The sequence below is a fragment of the Onychomys torridus genome, chromosome X (assembly GCF_903995425.1).
Source record: "Onychomys torridus chromosome X, mOncTor1.1, whole genome shotgun sequence".
In the NCBI taxonomy this organism is placed as follows: Eukaryota; Metazoa; Chordata; class Mammalia; order Rodentia; family Cricetidae; genus Onychomys; species Onychomys torridus.
The window spans coordinates 55,571,064-55,589,963 of record NC_050466.1 but is presented as its reverse complement, the minus strand read 5'-3'; positions in this window follow the sequence as shown (position 1 = coordinate 55,589,963).

Below are 18,900 nucleotides of genomic sequence, written 5' to 3'. Positions count from 1 at the left end.
ATAAGGTGGAGAAATGATCAAGGAAGATTCTGGACACTCACTCCCACACATATATATGAACACCCTCCCACACATGTATGCCAACATAGATGCTAGCGCGCACACACACACACACACACACACACACACACACACACACACACATATATACACACATAGCACACACAAACACATGAAAGAAGGAAAACACTTAGAACAACCTAGCACATGGTAACTTCATACTATAAAACTGTTGTTGAAACATAAAAGTCTGCAAGTACTTGTGAAATGTTTCTGCAAGGAAGCATAAAAAAGAAAATGGTGACTTCTGGGCAACCAACCTCTGTGATGAGTTCTGGAAGGCCGATCCCAGACAGCTGAAGAGGCGGAGCCAACCTTCAAGTGGCATGTTCCATTTTCACAAAATGAAAATACTGAAGATTTGCCTACTTCAAAGGATCTAAGGAGAGGGCAAAATTCACTTTCAACAGTTGTTAGAATTAGATTCTATTTATTTTTCTTTTCATTTCAAGCCAGTTCCTGGAGAGTTTCACATCAGGCCCAGGAGTTGAGAGAACTTTGTGAGACAGCAGAACGAGGAGCCTAGACAACCATTGCTATTGAACAAAGCAGAAATTTCCTATCTTCAGTTCACAGTTGTTTACTTGAGGCCATGAACACTCAGTGCTATTTAATTCTAGCATGAGCTTTGTGGACCCGGATCCACAAGGGAAGTGAACTGAATCCCTTCACACATATGAAACAAACACTTTGTAGAACTGTGCTCCTAGGAGACAGAGGCTAGGGACCTGAAGTCCCTCCCTCTGTAGGCTGGAGGTGACAGCCTGGCCCAGAGGGCAGGCTGAAAATACAAAGACATTACTACCAAAGGCAGAATTTTCACATTAGTTCTGACACACTGTGAGTGTCTGTCATTTAACACCTAAGAAGAATGAAGCAGCAAGTTGAAAGAGAATTTCTATTCTGGTGTCTCATTTGCAAGGGAAAAAAATGATCTCATACAATGCTAAGGTTTCAGAGATGAAATACGAGACATTAAGAGTTCAAAAAAGTACAGAGGTCAAAAAAAAATCAATAACTACCAAAAAGTGGTCAAGAAGGGCTTGAAATTGTGTCTTTCCCTTTGATTCATTATTCAGAACTCAAGAAAGCAAATATTTGGAGTCAGGGGAACATAAAGCTAGTAAATGCATTTTGCAAATAGCAACCACCTCACTGTCTGCCTTTGCTTCCCAAATAGGATTTCACATTATTAACTATCCTTTCTCCCAGGACATTAAGTGATTTCACAAGCTCTAAAAGGCAATGGTAGACAAACAAAAAGGCAGACAGAGTGCTGGCTGCCTCACACTGTGAGTATGGCATGATGATGGCACAAAAAAATAACAAACACAAGCTCATTATATGTTCATTATCATCTTAACCTTGGTTTTGCATAGCTTATGGTAGTATTATTATAATCTGGAATCTCTGTCCTACATAATGAATTTTCAATCCACTTAGAATGCAGCAAAAGCACTATTTTTCTAGACCAGATGTCAGCAAAACACAGAGGACAAACCTTGCCTGACACCTACTGTTGCAAATAAAGCTTTATCTATCTATCTGTCTATCTATCTATCTATCTATCTATCTATCTACTTATTTATTTATTTAGAGACAGCATCTCACACAGCTCAGGATATCTTTGCATATGCTATGTAACTGAAGATGGTCTTGAACTTTTGATTTTCCTGCCTTCAATTCCCAGGTGTTTGGAACCCAGAGATTGGAGCATGCTGGGTAAGGACTTTGCCACCTGAGCTCCAGCTTCAGTGAAGCGTCATTATTCTATCTGGTTGTTTCTCTACTGTTCACAACTGCTCTCATACTATGGCAGAGGTTGGCTAGTTGGGGCAGGGACTGTGTGGCTCACGGGGCCTGAAATACTATCCAGCTCTTTACAGAAGACAATTGCTGACATAGTCAACGTTTTATTATTTATCCCACTTCTGTGGCACACAATGGACATATGTAAAATTTCAGTATCTGTGGCTTTGTTTCTGTGAATGAGATTATTTTGGGAGTAGATTTTAAAAAATCCAATATAGTGATTTACGTTCCCATCCCTTAAATCTAGGGTGGCCCTATGGCTTGCTTTGGCATGAGACAGTACTAGAAGAGGCCTGAAAACTTCTACTCCTTCTCTTGGAGCCTCAAATCATCCTGTGGAAAGGTTGTTACCTCCTGCTAGAGAGAAGCCTCACCAGGCCTGGATAGTCCAAGTCTGATGCCAGTCTTTGATGAAGTCATCTTGGAAGTCACAGCTCCACATGAGCTCCCAGCTAGCATGCAGCCACAGAAGCATCCAGAGCTAACACCATATGTGGTAGAACTCCCTGTGCAACAGACAGAGTGAGGAGAATAAATCACTGCTGTCTTAAATCACCAAGTTTGTCATTGCATAGCCATAAAAGAACTCACCTTAAGGTTTTTATGTCCCTTTTAATATTGCTCAACTTTAAAAAAGCTATTTAAAGATAGTCCTAGGACAAGACAGCTCTATCATCTTTATAACATAAAAGCAAGAAACATCACCATATTTGGATGTCAGTGTGAGCTGCTGGATGAAAGGTGCATCTCCTAAATGAGATATAAACTGTGGAGAATCATCTCAGAAAGGGCCAAATCAATTGGCAACAATAAGATGCACAATACAAACTGTGTTGGAGGAAAGTCTCTTAGTGATAATGGGTGTTCACATTTCTTCTTTGAAGAAAGCATTTTCCCTTTAATCAATTTGTCTTATTATACAGCAAACCAACCAGGAAATGACTCTGTGGAAATCAAAAATGGCTGGCTTATTATTGAGTACCTAGCTAAAAGGATCTCCAAAGATATTTGCACACCAATGTTTATTGCAGTGTGTCTCATAATAATGATAGCCAAGAAACAAACCAACCTAAATATCAACTGGCAAGTGAATGGAAAACAAAATGGCCACACATAGAATATTATTCAACCTTTAAAAAGGAAAATGCTATAGCACATATGACTCTTAAGGACATTGTGCAAAGAGAAATAATCAAAACACAAAAAAACAAACACTGTATAATTCCACTTATGTGAGGTCTATAGAATAGTCAGATTGATAGAGATAAAAGGCAACAGTGGTTGCCCAATGCTGGCAAGAACAGAAAATGAAATGTTTTGTTTCTGTGAACAAACTTTCAGATGTGCTAAAGGAAAAAGTTCTAGCAATTTGCTATATACACTTAACTAAACACTTGAAAATGCCAAATGGATAGGCTAGTTAGATAGTTCAGTAGGTAAAGACACTTGCAGGGATGGCAGCCTGACAATCTCAGTTTGATTCCTGTAACTCACACATGGTGGAAAGAGAGACCCACTGCCATCACAAAGTTGTCTGATCTCTGATCTTCATACATGCCTTATGGTATGTACCTTCCCAGTCCCACATACTCATGGTAATTTTTTAAATTAGACACTTAATGTGAAGCCAGGCATGATGATACAGGCCCATAATTCACCTGGGAGGGAGAGTCAAGGTGATCAGAAGTTCAAGATTATTTTCCAATATGTAGTGCATTCAAGGTCAGTGTGAGATACTTAAGACTCTATCTCATAAAACCAAGAAAAGAGGTAGGGGGATGGAGAGGTGTTTCAGTCTTTAAGAGTACTTATTGTTCTTTCAGAGGACCTGAGTTTGCTTCTCAGCACCTGCATGGGAGCTCACAACATGCATTTATTCTAGTTCCAGAGAACCCAACCAGCATGCAGGCAAAACATTTGTACATATAAAGTAAAATAAATAAATATACCTAAAAATAAAAAAATAGAAAAAGTTGAGCTGGTGAATGTAATATATTTTTATAGTAACTGATAAAAACAATTTTAAATTGCTTTTTAAATAGGAAACTCTAAGGAAAAGTACCAGATTCTGGAGACCAGCTATAGCCATGAGATAATTCATGACTTTTACTGTTTTATTTGTGCTTTAACATGTCTGCCTTTTAGCTTGCCTTTATTTTTTGAATCGAAATGCTAGTTGCCTATGATTTTAAAAGAAAGGGAGAATGGTTTGTTAAAACTATAATAATTATCTTTGCATTTCTAGAAAAATGTCTCAGTCTCAGTAGGATGAAGGGAATAATTAAAGCATAAAGATAAATGTTAGAAAACAGAAAAGTGTAGCATTATTTGTAAACCCAAGACTAAACTTCTTGGAGGAAAAAAAAGACATAACAAAAGGCTGGGGCTGATGGCACATGCCCAAAACCTGTACTCCCAGAGGTTGGGAAGTAAAGGATTTGAGAAATCTCATAATCTTCAAAGGAAGTGGAAAAATCATAAATCTTCAAAAAGGGTGGAGGGTCTGGATTTCAAAATTGATCTAGTTCAAACTTTTAGGTTCTGAATGATCCCATGCCAACCGTTTAGAAGTTTGGAAATAAAAACGTGAAAAGTTTTTGCAGTTCATTTTAGAAAGCTTAAAAAGAAATATAATTTCTAGAGGTGCTGTCTGGCTGATGATTCTGGCACAACCTGTATTGAGTTAGTATTTAAGAAGAGGCATTTCCCGAGTTAATTTTCAGAATCAGTAAAGACAATGGGTAGTTAATAAACATGAATTTATGAAGGAGGGCTGAATGAAAAACGTGTGCAGAAAGCAATTTGGCTTTAAAGATTGTTCTTCGAGTTAAACCTGTTGGAGAGGACATGCAGGTGAGCTGCAGGACCAAGGGTTGAAGAGAGAGACTCAAGTCCAAGGCTCACATTGAGGTAGGAGCACTTAAGTGTTGCTTCTGTTTCGTGCCCAAGCTCCAAGCTCTAAGGAGACACTTCCGAAAGTGTTCAAAATTGTCATCTGCAACTCCTAGAGACCGCCAGCTGGAAAGCAAGCCAATCAGGATGCGTCCGGGCCTCCTGTCCCGCCTTCCCTCTTTACCGCCATCTACTGGCGGGACATAGCTGAAAGCAGAGAGGGGCAAAGAGAAAAGGGAGTTTGAAGAGAGCTGTTCTGGGTTAGAGAAGTAGCTCAGCCGTTAAAGGATAGGCTAACAACCAAAAAGATAAGACTGCTGTTCCCAGAAAAGCCAGAATACTGCAGAAAGCTGTAGATTGTGAGCTCCCTGATCATCGCTGAAAGAATGGCAACACCTGAAACCTCTATAAAATTCCCTTCAAGAGGGCCTGTGAGATGGCACTGCCGAGAATAAGGTACCTTCTGTCAAGCCAGTGAAAGGAGAGAAGCGATTCCAGAAAGATGTCCTTTGCCCTCCTCACACCTGCAGTGGTGTGTTCGTACACACAATAAATAAACGCACATTTTTGAATTAAAAAATATTCCTCAAGTGCACAAAATATATCAGCTGTTTAAGATTTAGAGTCTTGATTCCCCAAAATCAAGAGCTAAGAAATTACCATGAGATTTTCCTTCCAGAGTGACTTCTGGAAGCAGAGAAGATCTGCTTTATTAATATCACTTTATTTATTATTATTATGATGATGATGATGATTATATTTTTGTTGTTGTTAGGGTGTGTTGAGCTAAGGTCTTACCATGTAACTCAGTCTGGACTGGAATTCCTTATGTAGGCTAGGATGGCCTATCCATTTGCCCCTGCCTCCCTAATGATAGGATTAAAGGAATACCTCATCATGCCAGGCCTTGTTTTTTGTTTTGTTTTGTTTTATTTTTAAACAATTATATTTCTTTTTCAAATTTGTGAAGATACTCAATACCCCTTCCCACCTTCTTCTCTTACCACCCTCTCTACCTTCCCATCTCTCCCTATCCAACTTTGAGATTACTTCTTTTAAAAAAGAAATGACTTCCCCATGGTTCAGTTTGTGTTCTTAGGCTCACTATGATTTTTGTCTAAGGACAATGTGTAGTTTTTCAATAGCTTGATTTCTCTCTCTTTTCTGTACAAAATACAGGCTGGAGTATTCTGCAAACCAGCAAAGACAGTTATAACAATTTAAAACTAGCCAGATGGTGGTGGCACACACCTTTAATTCCAGCACTTGGGAGGCCAAGGCAGATGGAACTTTGTGAGTTTGAGGCCAGTCTGGGCTACAAAGCGAGTTCCAGGATAGCTAGGGCTGTTACACAGAGAAGCCCTGTCTCTCAAAAAAAAAAAAAAAAAAAAAAAAAAAAGAATTGAGAACTAAGAGGATCTGTAAAGTGAAAAAGCCAAGGGCAGCTCTCAGATATGGTTACAAATTGAAAGCAAAAAGGTGATGTTGACATCTGCTATGGTCGGTCCTTCTAAGCTCAACCTAAAGGGCAGAGACTACATGCATTTGTTGAAAGGAATATTTATTATGAGGGCAGGATTCTTGCATGCTAATTCACTTTTGACAAGGGGTGTACAAAATTTAAGAGCATTTAGCTACTCATTGCTCAAGCCACAAAAGAAATTTGTTCATTTATAAGAGGGAAATTTGTTTTTTAGTTTTTTTTTTAACAAAATATACCATGGTATGTTTTTATACAATATCTCGGCACAGTAGAAAACAGGCTTCTTGCTGGTGGTGCTGTTGATGGTTATTTTGAGATTATTATTTTCTTTTACGTGTATGAATGTTCTGCCTGTATGTATGTGGTATGTGCAGAAGACAGAAGAGGGCTTCAGAGCCCCTGGGACTGGAGTTACAGATAGTTGTGAGCCACCATGTGGGTGCTAGGAACTAAACCTGGGTTCTCTACAAGAGAAGGGAGTGATCTTAACTGTAGAGCCACCTTTCTAGACCCTACAGTACAGGTTTTTTAAATCTGACCTTCCCACTCAGGAATCCAGGGGCAGGAGTGGGGTGGGGTGGGGTGGAGAACTTGTTTGCCTCACTGAACAGCAAGTCAGATCACTCATAAATGATCCAATGTGGTGTTTGCCCTCCTCAGCACAATATTGACAGTATTCCTTGGATGACAGTTCAACTGCAAACCAGTTAGTGAGCAAGCAGCAGCCCATTGCTTCTAACCTGCCTGTTATCACTGTAAAGCTACCACTGTTACAGTTTTTTGTTGTTGCTATTTCTAATTTCAATATGAACATCAAAACAGGAACATTGAATTGTTCATAAAACACTTGAGAGTAAGATGGAAAAGATGAAGAAACTAGGGAAATGTTTCAAAGAAATGTCAAGTTTTCAAGTACTTGTTTTTCTTTCAGCTTGCTGCTTATAAATAGGTCTCACCTACCCAAGGGAGGCCTGACCCTGTATGAGGAGGGGATGAATGTGGGATGGGGGTAGGTGGTGGTGGGAAGCAGAAGAAGGGGACGGAGTGGGAACAGGTATTGGCATGTGGAAGGAAAGAAAATAAAATTTAAATAAAAAATTATAATAAATAAACAAATAAAATAAACCTCACAGGAAACATCAGCCTTAAGTGTAATACCCAGGAGTTCCTAAAGCCAGGCCTTTGATGAAGAAACTCTAGAAAGTGCAAAAGGTATTTGTTTAACCATTCCAGTTTCTGAGTGTGTGACCTGGAAACAGATTGACATTTGAATACAAAGGACTCTGTGAAAGTGCTGTTCAGTACAGCTGAATTAGTGGGAAAGAAGGGGAAAGGAATTAGTATAGGGTATTGTATCCAGATCATAGGTTATCTTATAACAGCTGGCAGGATAATTAAATCATGTTTGTGTACATATAACACATGCATGTATACATACAGAGGAATGTCTGTAGAAATACATATCTACATGTATGTCAAAAGTATGATTACAAGTTAGAGTAACTCATTTTATGTTCACAATCTGAGCTCACATTACTGCAGACTGAGGCTAATGTTGATTCTGGGAGAAGGGCAGGGGGGGATGAACTAAGGATGAAAGAGAACATTAGCTCAATACAAAAGCTTTTTTATTTCAAACAGTGAGTGGAAACAAATATTACAGAATAGTAACAGCCCATCTAGTGGTACAAATACGTTTTCTGTTCTTGTCCCTTGCTATTAAGGTCTAAATAGGAAAGGTCACCCGAAGGCTCTTGTGTTCACTGCTTGGCCCATAGTTAGTTCGGGAGGTAGCAGGGCCTACCTGGAGGAAGTAGGTCTCTAGGGACCTGCCTTCTAAGATTGTGTTAGCTTCTTGGTCTCTTCTCTCTATTACCTGTCTCCAGTGAGACAAACAGCCTCTCCTGCTGGTTCCCACCACTGTGGTGTGATATGATCTACTCTTCCATACACTCTGTGCCAGGATGGACCACACGTTGTGAAATCTTGAACTAAAATAAATATTTACTGCCTTTAAGTTTTACATCAGGCATTCTGTCATAGTTATGAGAGAAGCTAGTATATAGTTTTCTGGAAATTAATTAATTAAAAAAACTCTTACTTCCCCTCCCCACTAGACCTCATGCTAACTACAAAAATACCAAGGTGTGTTTCTGCCTGTACCTGCTTCCTCTCTTATTATCTGAGCAATAGCAATAGGTAGCATATGTTCCTAGAGTGGCTGGTAGATTCTGAATATGCCAAAATTTCAGCCATTTTGGCCAAAGCAATGAAGTCTGAGCTGTATCATAGATGAGGTATAAAACATAAGCAGCCCAAAGGCACAATGTGAATTTAGCGACTGATGTTTGAGTAATCACTCCAAATCCCAGTGGCTTAAAACAGTATGAATTTATTATTGACCTATAGTATACAGTCACTTGAAGAGTTCTGCTGCTAAACTGGGCTAGCCTCAGCTGATTGTGGCTAGCTCATGTATGGAACTAGCCTTGAAGGCAGGCTAAACTAAAATGTTGGCCAGTTAGCTGATTATTGGCTAAGGTGGTGCAAACAGCCAAGCCAGTTGTTTTTTGTCACGTGGCAGATTATCCTGGACTTGCTCATATCGCGGCAAGATTCCAAGGGAGGTGATGGAAGTGAGCCCCTTCTGTCGCATTTGCTTGGCCACAGCAATTCACAAAGCAGACAGATGTAAGGAAAATAGATACTCCTCCTTTATTAGACTTCAAAGTCACAAAGTCTAGGGAAGAAAGTGAGTGTGGTGGGAATAGTGCCAGTATAAAGTTTTAGAAGAGCTTTGTTGTTCATCTACAATACCATGACTTTCTATAGGTTTCAATAAAGTGTTTCGATATATAACAGGTAATATCTATATTCAAAAAACTTTACTAGACATTTTCTCCAAAAGTGTTTACATTATTTATTTTTATAAGGCATTTTATTTATTTTAAGTACTTTTTAATGCTTTATTTAATTTTTTATGTGCATTGGTGTTTTGCCTGCATGTATGTCTGTGTGAGGAGGGTGTTAGATCCCCTGGAGCTGGAGTTACAGTTGTGAGCTGCCACATGGGAGCTGGGAATTGAACTTGGGTCCTCTGGAAGAGCAGTCAATGTGCTTAACAGCATGTTAAGCCATCTTTACTGTCCCGATTTTATTTCATAAAGAGGGTCTCATGTATACTAGGATGGCTTCAAATCACTATATAGCCAAGGATGACCCTGAATTCCTTATTCTTCTGCCTGGGGTTACAGGTGTACATTGCCACACCTGGCTTCAGATTGTTTTATATAATGACCAAACCACATATAAACAAACTTTGTCCCATGAGAAAGCTGTATTTTTATACAGCTCACAAATTATCTCACTCCAAATTATTTTCTGGATACTAATGGACAACTATTAGAAGCTAGTGACCTGAAATTACCTCTGAAGTCCCCTTTGGAACAGTGAAGACTGAGCTGTAAATACAGTCTGTAGACAGGTATAATTTACCCTGCACCAAAGCATATTTCCACAAAGACTTATTAAACAATCCATGGAACGTTGTAAATCTAAGTGGGGAGAGTACAAATCAATGGGAAAACACACTGGAACATTTTCCTGCCTGTGATTTTTGCAACCTTCTGGAGGAGTGGAGATAGATGCTGTAAAGAAATCCCTAAGATGAACTGGCTTGCATTATTCTTAACAATTCATTTTATCTCGGATGTCACTAACCTTTATCTGCATTAAATTTTCTTTTTTTTGCTTATATTACAGTATCAGCTTACATCAGCAGAAGATTGTAGAAGCCAAAGAAGTATGCACAACACACATTTGTTCATGGAAGAATTGGAGAAAGACACAGTGCTCGCCTTTCTGACCTTCAGATGCCATGTGAACTGTGAGAAGAGAACCCTAGCCTTCCTTAGAGAGTGACGTATGGAGAAAACGCACCAGCTGCTGGAGAAGTGGGTTTTCATGGTGTATTTTGCACAAATTTGGTGCAGAGCAAAAATATCAGTCTTACACTTAAGAAATATATAACCTACACCTGACAATATGCACTGGCTGGGGAGATGGTTCAGTGAGTGGTTGAGTACTTGCTACACAAGCATGAGGACCTGCGTTCCAATCTCCTGAACTCACATGAAAGCTGTGTGTAGTGGTATGTCTGTAATCCCAGTGCTCCTATGAAGGTAGGAGATGAAGACAAGATCAGCCCTGAAAGTTCTCTGGCCAGCTAGCTAGCCTAGTGTATGTAGCCATACACCAAACACAATAAAAGGCAAAGACTGTGACACCTAGGGATGTCCCCTCACCTAAACATGTGCATCATAGAAAATGCATGCCTGTCCCACTTCTCTCTCTCTCTCTCTCTCTCTCTCTCTCTCTCTCTCTCTCTCTCTCTCTCACACACACACACACACACACACACACACACACACACACAGAGAGAGAGAGAGAGAGAGAGAGAGAGAGAGAGAGAGAGAGAGAGAGAAACGCTACAAACAAAAACAGAACCAAAATGACTCCATAGAATATTCCCAAGAGCAACACAATAGTCAGCACTATCTGTACCAGGCTTTTTCTTTCTTGGTTTTTTTTTTTTGGGGGGGGGCGCCAACAACCAGCTCCCATGACACAGAGACTTATTATTAGTTGTGAATGCCTGGCCTTAGCTTAGCTCTTTTCTGGCTGGCTCTTATAACTTAACCTGTTTCTCTTCATCTACATTTTGCCTCAGGGCTTATTGCCTGTCTTACTTCTGTAGATCTTACTTTCATTGCTTCTCTGTCTGTGTGTCTGGCATCTTCCTGGCTTCTTGCCCTGGGCACAATCCCTCTTTCTCTCCTCTCATTCTTCTTCCTTTTTTTTGAGCCTAGATTTCTCCTCCTATTTGTTTGTTATGCTTGCTAGCTCCACCTATCCTTTCTGTGCCTAGCATTGGCTATCCAGCTCATTATTAGATCAATCAAGTGACTTACGCAGGGAAGGTGAAACAGATGTACACATCCTTACATCATTAAACACATGCAGCATAAATAAAAGTAATACACCTTTACACAGTTAAAGTAATAGTCCTCAGCATAAACAAATGTAACACACCTTTGCCTAGTTAAAATAATATTCCACAACTATCAGATTCCAGAAATTATTCTAAAGAACCTGTATACCTCTTACTGTTTCCTCCTTTCCCATCCACTAACAACCACTAACTCACTTGTTCTAAATGTTTCATATAACTGGAATTGCACAATATAGCGTGTTTCGTTTTGTTGGATTTTGGATGAGTGGAAGAAGCAGGAGCCTGATGTCACCAGTTCTTCACCTATCCTTGTTCTTTCCTCATCCATCTGGGATCAAGTTTCAACCTAGTAACCCCCTACCACAGAAGCTTGGCACAAATCAAGAGTGCTGAGCTAGAGGCAGACATTGGCAGAAGTAAAGGTGTGTCTCCTGAGGAAGCTGATCCAGCACAAATGCTCAGCCTCCCTTTCCAGCCTGTTCTTTTCCTGAAGCAGTTCCCATTGCACTTCCCCTCCTCTTCAAAAATCTCTGCCATCCTATTTAGCCATAGCTCCCTATATACTTGTCCAAGCTATATACTTTGTAGATATCAGTTAACAAAAGGAGACATCCATGGGGTTGGAGAGACGGCTCGGCAGTTAAAAACACTTGCACTCTTGATCTGGGTTTGATTTCCAGCTCTGAAATGGTAGCTCACAACCAACTGTAACTTCAGTTCCAGGGGAATTTGACAGCCTCTCCTGGCTTCCTCAGGCACCAGGCACAAATGTGGCACACATATATGTATACAGGTAAAAACACACACATCCAGTAAAATGAATAAATCTAAATTTTAAAATAAATAGAAGTGTCAAGACAGGGGAGATGCTTCAGTGAAAACAGCACTTACCTCACAAGTGTGAAAGCAAGAATTTCAGATCTCCAGAAGCCATATAAAGCAGACATAGTAGCCTGTGTCTACAGTCCTAGTACCGGGAGATGAGAAGCAGAGACAGGAGACTTGCTGGAAGTTAGCCTAGCATATGGAGCATCAAATAAGAGCTCTGTCTCAAGGGGCTAGGCATAGACCAACACTAGAGGTCGTCTTTTGACTACCACATGCACCATGCATGGCATGTGGGCACCTGTACCCTTACGCATGAACACACACATACACACAACTTAAAAAATATGAATATGGGCCTGCTGAAGACCACATCCCACCCCATAGTTCTCAAAGTCCTCAGAGTTCTTCAAGGAGAGACTCATACTGCCTACATTGCTAACCCAGGAAAAGATCAAACTTTGAAGTACAGCATCAACTGAATTCCTATGACTTTCCAAGCATGAGAAAACTAAGAAACTATAAGGTAAACTGCAGTAAGCTGGAAACTGCATACTGACATCTCATGGAAGATACACCTCTGTATTTTCTTTTTCCTGATGCATACAGTAAATAACATTTCCCTGTTTTCATGCTGCTTTGTGATCAGCTCCTGCTTGATGGAAATGAAGTAGAGACTAATTTAAAGGAAATTCCACAGCATCAAACCCAGAAGTGCTGTAGAAGCTCAGCTCTGGAGAGTTTTTGTGGAGGATTATAGAACCTGACTGTCATGCAGGCTCCTGTCACCCTTGGCTCTGTAGCATGGAATAAAGCACTCCTACCATTGCCCTACACTGGAAGGCCGCTATGATTGGCAGGTTTTCAAGCTAATGATTTGGAAGGTGACCAATGGCCCAGAATGACTCTGGAAGACAGTGGGCAAGCCTAAAGTGCTGAGATAGCTCCTCACTCTTGACCCACAGCTTAAGAATGAAGTTTAAGTCCAAAGTTGCTGACATCGTCATTATTATTTTTGGTGCCAGAGATTGAGCTCAGGTCCTCAAGCTTGCTAGGCAAGTGCTCTATCACAGAGATGAAGCCACAGCCCCACCTCCTCGATTTATAATCAAAGAACGCAAACTTCCATACTGTAGCCAAATGAGTCTTAGAAAAAACAGACCTAATTAGTCACTCTCTGGGGCTGTTGAAGGATAATGTGGACTCTAACCAAAATACTGCGATGGGAGTGAAGAGAAGGAGAATATGGTGACATCTGAACAAAAATCAGAATGTAAAAAGAGCATATGACATGTAGGTATCTGGAGCAAGAACACTCATGCTAAGAGGACAGCCAAGACTGTGTCCCTGAAGCAGAAGCATGCATGCCTTTCCTGGAGGAAGAGCATGGTGGGCCATGTGGCTGGAGCATAGTAAAGTCAGAGGCAACGGATCAGCCAGCAAGTCTCAACTTATGAATGAATGGTGCTGCTCTGTATAACTATAACCACTTTGAAGTATTATTCTGGCCTTAGAAATGGTGTCTATTCACATTATACATTAATTGGCATTTGTTGGTAACTGTTACATTCAGCAAAACTAATAAAAATGATAAAAAATACTTTAATAAAAATGCAAGATTCCACTACTAGACCCATTTAGATGGATCATGTTGGTTGGTGATGGACAGAAATCAGGAGCCTTGGGGCTGGAGATATGACTCAGTCAGCAGGGTGTTTGTCTAGCAAGCACAATGTTCTGGGATTGACCCCTAGAACCATATAAACCAGGCATGGTGGTACATGCCTACAGTCCAAGCACTCAGGAGGTGGAAGCAGCAGGATCAGAAGTTCAAGGTCATCCTCATGTACATAGCAAGTTTGAGGCCATTTTGAGCTACAGGAGACTGTGACTCAAAAACAAATAAAAAATCCCAGAACTACAGAGATATCAGCTGTTTTGAAATATTTCCTAACAGTGACTTGAGTTCCACCTGCTGGACTTGAGTCATTTATTTCCCCAAATTCTTAAATGTACCTATAACAACCCTGTTTATTGAGCATTTATGTCACAGTTCTTACTAAACCACATGTAACAAAGGATTTGGATGCAGAGATATTCTGGTACTTTCTAGGAAGGTAAATATTAATAAAATTCTTGAATATGTGGGTTGGTGAGATAGAGGGGTAAAGACATTACTAATCCTGATGACCTAAATTCAATGCCTGGAGTCCACATGGTGGAAAGAGAACAGACTCCTAAAAGTTGTCCTGTGACCCCATGGGTGTGTGTGCGCGTGTACGCATGCACGCACGCGCGCGCGCACACACACACACACACACACACACACATACACATGCACTCATGCACATACACAATATAAATAGGTATAAAATATTAAAAATAAAATATTCTCTCTTCTCAGGCACAAATAAATGTAAAGTATTTTAAAAAGAAAACCTCAGGAGTGTGGTTAAATCCTAGACAAATTTAATTTATTTCTTTTGCAATGAGCCCTCCAATTTTAGAACTGGAAAAAGGATATTTTGCTTTTTAACTGTGCAAACAATAAAGCCTAAACTTAAAAAGGGGGCCTATTTCTTTAAGAGCAGAATGAAGCAAATGGCCAAGCAGATGGCAGTTTCAAACAGTAAGAACCCTGGAGGACACAGAGGACACGTGGGAAGGATGGAGAAGGAGAAATTGAAAAGCCTGCAAATTGACTGAATTTATCCTTCAGCCTCCCCACTACCCTCTGACTGATAGGACTTGACTATTGTGTTTTCTCAAGTTGAAACAATTGAGGAACCATAATTTTAGCATCAAGACAGATCTCAGTGTGAATTTTACTTTGTCTCCTAACTAATGTATTTCCTTGATTATGTAAAATATATCTTCCTCATGCAGCTGTCCTGAGAGGGAAAAAATAGCATGCAGAAAGAATGTGTGCAAAGCCTTCTACATCTGAATCTCATTCCCAGTCTCGTTTGATAGCCTACATCCCTTCCTCTCCCACAGCATTTGACAACTACCCTGTTCAAGATGGGGGCTGAGGACCAGCAGTGTCAGCAGTCTTAGCACTCCTTAGAAGTTCAGACTCTAGGGCACCGCCACCTTACTTGCCGAGTCTGAACTTATATTGTAACACAACCACAAAGTGTGAGCACCTTTGCTGTAAGATTCCTGGGGTAGACTGCTTTCCCCCTCCTTCATTTCTTCCTCTCTTTTCCTTTCTTTCCCAAGTGTGTGCACATTTGTGCATGTGTGTATGGAAGCCGAATGTTGAGTCAGGTGCCTTCCTGGATCGCTCTCTATCTTACGTTTTGAAGCACTGAGCCCCTTGCTTACCAGTTGGCTAAACTGGCTGGTCAGAGAGTTCTAGTGCCTACTTGCCATATGGGTACAGACACCTGCCTCTCACTACAACTACACTCAGCTTTCACAGGAGTGTTCAGTGACCTGAACTGACATCATCATATTTATGCAGCAGAAACTTTATTGGCTGAGCCATTTCCCCATTCACCTCCTCTTCATATCTCCCCTCCCCTCCCTTCTCTTTCTTCTACTCATCATTTTCCTCACCTTGTGAATGAAAGATGTAATCAGTGGGTTTTCCACATGTGATGTAAGTGAGTCACATGTGCAATCTGAATAAAATTATCTAGGACAACCTCCCAGATGATGCCCTGTCACTGTTCTGAGGGAATGAGAATGGGTAGGCAACATATCCAAGATCTTGCTGGTATTTCGCTGAAAGAAGCTGGCTGCACACACATGCACGCTGGGCAAACATCCCACCACCGACTGAAACCCGCCACCGTCTGAAACCTGCTACCGACTGAACTATCGCCCAAGCCCTCTTCTTACTTTTAAAAGAATTGTTAAATACTCTTAACTTGCATAGCCTGTTTCCCCTTGCCCTCACATTGCCTACCCTCCTCTTTTGAGACAGAATTTTATGTAGCCCAGGCTGTCTTTGAATTCACTCTATAGCTGAAGATAACCATGAATTCCTGATCCTCCAATCCTCCATTCTTCACCTCCAGGGTGCTTAGATTACACTTTAAAAAAAAATTAAATTTTGTAATTTGACAATTGCATACATGAGTATAATATAGTCTAATTACCCTCTACCATATACCTTTTCTTATCCACTTCCCATCCCTGTCACACCAAAGACACACACACACACACACACACACACACACACACACACACACACACACCACTTTCTTTCCCAGATTCATGATCTTTGAGTTTGTTTGGGGGCCCATTTATTCAGGGGCCATCTGTGTGACAACTGGATCAGGACTTTCCACTGGAAACTGGTGCAGTCAAAAGTGGGTATACAACTGAAGCCACTGACTTCTTCCTCCCTGGATCTACCGGTAGCAAATGGTTCAGCAGTGAAGGCATTAGGCCAGCACCACACGAACCAAATAAAGAGAAGTTCTATTATATTAGGCCTCTCCCACTCATGACTGTAACAAAAGACCTGACAAAAGCAGTTTAAGGAAGGAAGAGTTTATTTTGGCTTACAGTTTGAAGAGATACAGTCCATCACGGTGGGGGAAGTCAGGGCAGCAAGGCTCACAGTCAGGAAGCAGAGATGAATTTTAGTATTCCACTCTGTCCTTTTATTCAATCTGAGACCCCCAACTCATGGGATGGTGCCACCCACATTTAGGGCGGGTCTTCCCTCTTCAGTTAAACTTCTTTGGAAGCACCTTCGTAGAGTCATCCACAGTTGTGTTTCCAGGGTGATTCTTAATCCAACCAAGTTGACAATCAAGATTAACCATCACTAATCTATCCCTGGCCAACCTGACACCTGAACACATCACTACATCATATCATTCCACCTCTGGCCCCTAAATTCTCATTTTCATCTCATATTCCAAAATGCATTTAGTCCTTCTCTAAAACTGCCCATAGTCTTTAACAGTCTCAGCAGTGTTAAACAGTCCAAAGTCTTATCTGAGACTCAAGGCAATCTCTTACTTATAAACTTCTATAAAACCAACAACTTACAAAGGCAAAGAATAAACATCCCCATCCCCAAAGGGAAGAATGGGAAGTATGATAAGGAAAGATGAGACCAAAGAAAAGACCAACACCTAGCAGAGCAAACACCAAATCCTGCAGCTCTATGTCCAGCATCTGGAGCTCATGATGGAATCATCTGGGTTTCAAAGGGCTTTGGTAGTCCCAGCTCTCCAGCTTGGCCATTTGCAGCACACACAGCTTCTGTCTTGGGCTGGCTCCACTCCAGTCTTGCAGCTTCCCTCAGGTGAGGAGCCACAGTTCTGGCACCTCCAACATCCTGGGGGCCACAATGAAGCTTGGACTTCATTTTCACATCTTCACATAATGGCTTCTCAGGGCTCACTTACAGAGATTCCAACCCAACTACACATTGCCTGGTCTCGGTGCTTTCTGGAACTCAAGTGCATGTTTCCATGACCCCTTCAGTCTTGCATCTTTCACACCTGTATGCCGGTACCATGTGGGTGACATTGCAAAGTTCTGCTGTGACCTGGCCTCCATAGACTACAGATATATTGGCTTTTGTTTGTAGACCATGGGGAAAGGCTTCCCTGAGTAACAGCTTTCCAGAAGTAGAAAACCCCTTCAGCAATAGTCTTAGTTTAGGATTTCTCCTTTCAAATGAATTCATATTTTCACAAAATGGAGTGTTTATTGGATGGGGACTTGCTTTCAGAATACCTTCCCTAATGTCTAATGCAGAGCACATGATTTCTCTTTAATGCTGCTAATATCTTTTAACAATTCCAGCTGCTTTCTCTGCATCTATCTTGCCTGTCCCTTTAAACTCATTCTGTTCCCCACCAAGCTGATACATCTGTCTTCTTTTGCCTCATTTGCACTTTCCCTCACTGGAGCCCTGGATGACAGCAGTAGCCAGTAAACAAGACACAGCCCGAATGCTAACCTATCCTCAGATTCCTTCCACCAAGCAAAGGAGTTCATTACTATAGAATCTAGCTGCATTCAAGTTCCCAAAACATGGCACCGATGACATGGACTGATACCAGATTCTTTGCCAAATTATCACGCAAATAGCCTGTAGCTCAATTCTCAACAGGGTCTCTTTTCCTCTCCAAAACCCCATGAACCAGACCTCCACTGTCCACGCTTTTCTTGGCATTTGAGTTTTCAAAAACAGCACCAGAATAGCACATTAAATTCTGCTTAAAGCACTCTAAGACTTCTCTGGCTCAAAGTTCCAAATGCTTAGCTTTAAACCCATTCAAAATGCCTATGACCCACATAGTCAGGCTTAACACAACAGCACCACTTCTCAGTTCCAATGTTCTGTATCAGCTATGTTTGTGCTTACTGCAACAAAGTACCTGAGAAAAACATTGACTTTGACTCCCAATTTGATGGTCCAGTCCATTACGGCAAAGAAGACACAGCAGCAGGAACATGAAGTCACTGGTAATACATATGTATTACACATGGAGTCAGGAAGTAGAAAGAAATGAATGCTGGGATATCACTTACTTTCTCCTTTTCACTGCATCGGGAAGCCCAGTCCATTGCATGGTGCTGGTTGTATTCAAGATGGGGCTTTTCTCTTCAGTTAAAACTTTTCTGAAATGGTATCATAGACACACCCGGAAATGTGTTTCCACAGTAATTCTAAGTCCATCATATTGAAAATTAAGATTAAAAAATCGTATCTACCAAGACCTTGAAGGCTGCTTCAATCAGTCCCTACAAACCTGAATCTGTTAGCAACTAATTGCAGAAAGGAAGATGTCTACACTCAGGCGATCTAGAGGTAGTGAATCTTAGTCAGTGATGCACAAGG